General features: G+C 41.5%; 1 pseudogene; it reads left to right on the top strand.

The window, feature by feature from the left end:
* The first annotated feature begins 362 nt into the window (after positions 1-362).
* LOC118011091 lies at positions 363-823 on the top strand (annotated as a pseudogene).
* The last annotated feature ends 5,505 nt before the right edge of the window (positions 824-6,328 follow it).

Genomic DNA, 6,328 nt, shown 5'->3' with positions numbered 1-6,328 from the left:
ATGGTGAATGTAACCTCTTCATGATTCCCTATTAACTTCTTCAGGAAAATAAAGTCAGATACTAGTTTCCCTTGCTGCTTGAAACACCTACCCCAAGCCTACGCTTACTCCTTCGATTTATAGTTGAAGCATAAGAATCAGAGTAATGATGACCATTAATGTTTCTAAGAGCAGAGAGGATTTTTTAAGTCATTTTTAAGTTATTTTTCCCTAGGTCTTCAGCTTTTCCTTTGTACACAATGGGGGATGTTCTTTCATTCTTTCATTTTGGCTATTCTGGAGACAACTCGGGGCAACAAACTCAAAGAGAGGTTGAAAGGAACTTGAGTTGGACTGCTGCCTGATGCCCCCACTGTGGTAGGATGAATGTGGGGGTGGCACACAGTGAAGTAAACCCCAGCACTCGAGTGATGAATAGCCGGGGCATCTGGCTGGTCTACACTATCTTGGTAGGACTGCTGCATGTGGTTCTACTCAGCATCCCCTTCTTCAGCATTCCTGTTGTCTGGACCCTGACCAATGTCATCCATAACTTGGCTATATATATTTTCTTACATACAGTGAAAAGAACACCCTTTGAGCCCCTGGCCGAGGAAAGGCTCAGCTACTGACACACTGGGAACAGATGGACTACGGGCTCCAATTTATGTCTTCCTGCAAATTCCTCAGCATCTCTCCTGTTGTCCTCTACCTCCTGGCCAGCTTCTACACCAAGTATGATGCCGCTCACTTCCTCACCAACACAGCCTCATGGCTCAGCATACTGCTGCCTAAGTTGTCCCAATTCCATGGGGTTTGTCTCTTTGGCATCAACAAACACTAAGGGATGGGGCTGGGGATGACACTGAACCAAAGGACTGTAACATCTTTCCTTCTCCATACTGTCTTCTGTATCTTGAAAGCCTGAGAACTATACAACATTTCCCAATTCTGGGAAGAGAATAGATTGGAAAATGGGGTTCTCTGGGCCCAGTCCAGCAAAGAGCAGGTTTCTGTGAAACAGGAAAAGTGGGAAAGATAAGGGCCAAATCACTCTCCTCCACAGCAAGAAGCCATGTTTGGGCAGCTTGTTTGGTAATTAAGTTTTTCCAGATCTTCCACCCCACCACCTTCCAGCTCTGTTTTACTGTGTATTTTCCCTATAATAAAGAATTTTTTTTTAAAGAAAAAGACAGGGATTTGAGGCAATTAGTGTACCTGAGAGGCAAAGGAAACAGGAATAGGACAGTGGAGAAATGAGACAGAGAAGTGAAGCCACCCTATAATGGTTATGACATCAGACCAGCTACCACTGAAGTACCTGGAGCTCTAGCCTATTGGAGAGCCCAGAGAGTCAGAGTAGAACACAGCCTCAGTGTTATCTCTCTCCAGGGGGTAGGGAGCTGGGATATTGATTGAGTGCTACTTCAAGAGGCATTAATTCTCTGACTCTGCAGCACCTTCATGAGCAGGCAGAGCCAGCCTCACTGGCCAGAAAAAAACCCCAGCCCAATGACACAGGAGCTGGAAGTTAGATGCTACGGGTGTGTGGTAGCAGGAAGAAAACTGGGTGAGCACTAACATGTCAGCTGCAGGGGTGCAGGGCTGAATATAAAGAAAGAATTATCCTACTCCCAGTTCACCTCCATGCAGCACAAGCCATTAATATATATATATATAATTCATGTGGCAGATTATTAAGCACCATTAATCAAAGGCCAATTGAATTCTTACAGTTTTCCAGTTTTATAGAGAAATAATTGACATACATCACTATATAAGTTTAAGGCATACAGCGTGATGGTTTGATTTACATATACTGTGAAATGATGACAACAATAAATTCAGCTGACATCTGTCTTCTCACATAGATACAATAAAAAGAAAAAAAAAAAAGATCTTGCAAGGGATGTTGTTATCCAAGAGTAAGTAGGTTCATCCTATGATGGGTTTCTAGAGGAGTCATCTGATACTTCTTTTAAAGTAGGAAGCGAAGTCGAATTTTCTCCTTGTGATGAAAACTCTTTCATAGTTATTCTCTTAACTATACATAGTTCCTATACATCATACAACAGTGTTAACCATGGTCATCATATGGGTCACATACCTAGTACTTCTTTATCTTATAACTGGACTTTGTATGTTTTGACCACCTTCCTCCAGTTCCCTTCCCCCCACCCTCCTCTGTCTCTGGTAACCACAAGTCTGCTCTCTTTTTCTATGATTTCTTTTTAGTTTCCACATATACGTGAGATCATATATTATTTGTCTTTCTCTGTTGTGAATGGTAGGATCTCCTTGTGTTTTATGGCTGAATAACATTCTACTGTGTGTATATATGTATATATATATATACATATATATATGTATATATATATATATATCTCACAACTTTTTTATCCATTCATCCATCCATGAACACCTAGGTTGTTTCCATGTCTTTGCTATTATAAATAATGCTACTATGAACATGGGAGGTGCAGCAATTGCATTTTGCCAATACTGCTTCCTTGAGGGCATCTAGCAAGGACTACATTTCCAGAAATATGAAGCTACCATAAGAGTTATGGAACATGGACATGTTCAGTCTTTCATTTCTCCACACAGATATGCAATCATCAAGAGATACCTTGTGAAAGAAGATTTTGGAGGACTTAAACATGTAGCATTTCCTTTATTCTCACTGCCAGGCTGTAGGGTCGTCAGATGCAAAGATTTTCTCACTGGAGAGAAAGCAGCTTGAGAGATTATGTGGTTCATCTGACCTGTTACAACAGCTGAAAGGTATGGACTTGACCCACTTTCTCCTTTCCACTATACCTGGCTGTATTATGAGACTACTGCCAATGTGGAGAAGATTTTAATTAAAGTTCTTTAAGACCTCCAAGAATATTAGAAAGTATGTGGTATTTCCAATAATACATCAATATACACTAACTACTAACGTAGCTATAATGATAGTATGCAGCTATAATGACAACTAAATCTCCTCTTTAATTTCTGTCACTTGAAATTGGTTCTAGATAACTTCCTACTTGGGAGAATATTAAACACAGAACTAGCCTAAGTGTTTTCTAATGGTGCCACTATCATTGTATTTGGGAAGTCTACCGTGTTTATAGATTTTTGACCTACTTTCTTTAGCAAAAGCACATAAAGTAGATTTACACACTTACACTGTACTCAAATGTATGAAGAAAGGTGGTATCTTTTTTCTCTAAAATTGATTTTTTTACTTCTCACAAGTGCCACCTGCTGCATTGTATGTGTGTTTCCCTGTGAATGTGCCTGGAGGTTCGGAGGCATTAGAATTTTCATGCAAACTTTTTTGGTGAAGAATAACATATATAATGAAATGTGCAAATATATTTCACAAAATAAACATGAATATGGAGTCGGCACCTAGATTAAGAAATAGAACATTACCAGTACCCCAGAACCACCTGCCATGCCATTTCCCAGATACTAAACCTGAAGTGGGAGACAGGGGTAATTGATTCAATCACCCCTTTCTCCCTTCTCTGCACTCATGATCTGGGTGCATCACTGCAGAACTTAATATGATGTGAATTATTGCTTTGCTTCCTCAGACAGGAATCAGAGGCAGGACTTGCAGTCTTTCACTCTGGAAGACGTTAAAAACTTGGACCCTTTTGGGAGCAAAGCACAGACCTTGGTAACATGGCATCATGCTAAGAGCTATGGCCAGTAGAGAAATCACAGGGAAAAGGTAGCTGACGAATTCCAGGAAAATAAAAGTTCGAGTATTATTTTTAAGTTTCCCTTTTATGCACTGCAGTTTCCTTATGTCATCCTCAAGTGTCAGAAAAGTCTGTTTAATCCACAGCCTTTTTGTTAATTATGATTGAGGAATCCTCTTTGTCTACATTCTTCAGCAAAACGGACTAGAGGGAATAACTAGAATGTGAAAAAGATGTCAGACCTGCAGAAGGAGACAGAGGAAAGGGACTGAGCCTGAGCCTGGAACATGAAGCGACCAGGGGCACAGGTGGGTTTGTGGAAAGGTCTAACGCTCCTCAGGGTTCTCAGAAATACCTACCTGCACCCATAGGCTGCTCAGATTAAGGACCACCAAACAGTAAAGGGAAGAGGATCTCCCATATGCTAGAAATTAATTCGATGCAGAATTCGTCATTTTTTTAATAACTTCTACCTGTGTCATCAGACTAGCAAATATATATATATGACATATATATAATATATATATTCTTAATATTCAAATACATATATTCTTAATATTATCTTTTCATAGATATCCTTTAAAATGCAGTTAAAGAATATCATCAGACAATTAGAAAATATTAATTGGTCTTTTTTTGTTGTTTTTTGTTTGTTTTTTAGTTAATTGTTTTTTATTATTTGCTGTTCTCAGGGCCCCTCTCCCCACTCATTCCCTGGCTGAGGGAATTTCTTCCTGAAGCGCCTATTTCACACCCAGCCACAAGATGTCAGCCCAAGCTTAGTCATCCGGCATTTTCCCGGCCCACAGAATAAGCTTTCTTTTTTTCTAACCAGAAGTAATTTTGAGGCCCTCAAGACCCTCAGGGTCAGGAACAGCAACCACAGTGGCCGATTGCCCCGGATGCTCTTCATGGGTGAAACCCCTGGCCTTCTTGGTTCTGAGCAGACCAATAATCTTTGGCTTGTGGACACTAACAAATCACAACTGATTGCCTTGAGCTCTAGCAATTTCAGAAGGGCCTCTGCTAAGAGCAGCGTCCAGTCTCCGAGGGGCTTTCCTAACCACCGCGGCCCCCAGGGCTGGGAGGACATTGGCCCCTTGCCCAGTGTGTTGGCTGGAGCTTCCTGCGCAAGGCACGGGAAACCCGTGTCTTCGATCTGCGAAGGGGAAGCCACATACCCGCCTCCCCACCAGCAGCATGAAGGCTACTCCGGGTCTGGTCCTGCAGCTCGATGCCTTCGTAGATGAAAATGCTTTTCCACTTGCAGCATGCCCTCTGCAGGGTGTCAGCAGAACCTTTCCTCCTGCGCGCGAGATGCCCGCGGTAGCTCCAAGAACCACCACCTTCTTGCCACACAACAGAGAAGGAGGGATGGGAGAAGGTGGCTTTTCTTGTGGATTTTTGTGAGGTCTGAAAAAACAAGCAACAACAACAACAACAAAAACTCTTCCAGACACCTTCCAGCAGATGTAGGCACAACCCACCGCCCAGCCTGTTCCTGAAACAGTCTCCAGCAAAGGAAGTAGGGACCTGGTCGGTTTAGATTGGTTAGACCCAACCCATGCGGCGTGGCATTGCCCAACTTGAACAAAATGGGCTTCATTATCCAGGCTGTTGGGGAGGCAGCTAGCAGAATCTACTTCACAAGGTTTAAAAAAGGAAGGAAGGAAGGAAGGGAACTGCTCAAAAAAACAAAACAAAAAACAAACAAAAAACAAACCTGCCAAAAGTCCATATGAAATCTACTCTCAATAAAATTTATTTTCAGTAAATCAACATTTTAAATGTGTACTGTGCAGGTAGCTTATCATCGTGAGACCCTTTTTTTCTTTCTTTCTTTCTCAAATGCCCTTTTATGTAGCTCTACTAACTACTTACAGGGTAATTTGTGAAAATTTTATTATTTTGAATGCATTGGTGGCCAGTTCATTAAGTCTCAACATAGTGGGACAAAAACAAGAAAAGGTTTTCTATTTCCCACACTGTGACTCTCCTTGGATTTCTACTGGAGTTCCCTGTCCAGTCCCTTAGGTACCTCCTGGGCAGATTCCCTAAATTTCTAGTCACTTTCAATTACTAAGATTCTATTCATTTAAATTTTTTAAAATTTAAATACATATTTAAATCTCATCTCTCTCCTTCTCCAAAGGTTGGGCTTTCAAAATGGATGAGATTGTGGTCTGCTCTTTCCTTCTGCTTTGGCATCTTGGACTCAGTAAATAGGAAGACACAGTCCATCTCTGGAATCCCTCTTGGTCCTCTTCTTTCTAGTCTCCAGCTACTCTGATGTTGGATGAGGAAGAAGGGATCAGGGAAAATGGTAAATGCCTTTTGTTTTTGTTGTTTCCCTGTGGTGGTTGTTGCTTCTGAGTTACCAACGACTGGCTACCAACACACTCCCAAGTGAAAGAGACTTCAGACATTGCTTCACAGGTTACATGCACAAAATCTTTCCAAGGCCTTATTGGGGTTCTCCCTACCACACAATTTGCTGATGTCATGGCTCACTTCAACCCCTTTCTGCTCTCCCTTATTATATTTTCCTGGTAAAAAACCCCACACACTTGTTCCTGGTAGGCAACCTTTGTCTTTTGAGCAACCATCTTCAGTGGAGAATTGACAAGATGACACAAAACTGGCTTTTT

Source organism: Mirounga leonina, unplaced genomic scaffold, assembly GCF_011800145.1.
Source record: "Mirounga leonina isolate KUSES-001 unplaced genomic scaffold, KU_Mleo_1.0 Mir_150, whole genome shotgun sequence".
In the NCBI taxonomy this organism is placed as follows: domain Eukaryota; kingdom Metazoa; phylum Chordata; class Mammalia; order Carnivora; family Phocidae; genus Mirounga; species Mirounga leonina.
Note: the sequence above shows the minus strand (reverse complement) of the source record. Positions and strands in the feature narration are given on the sequence as shown.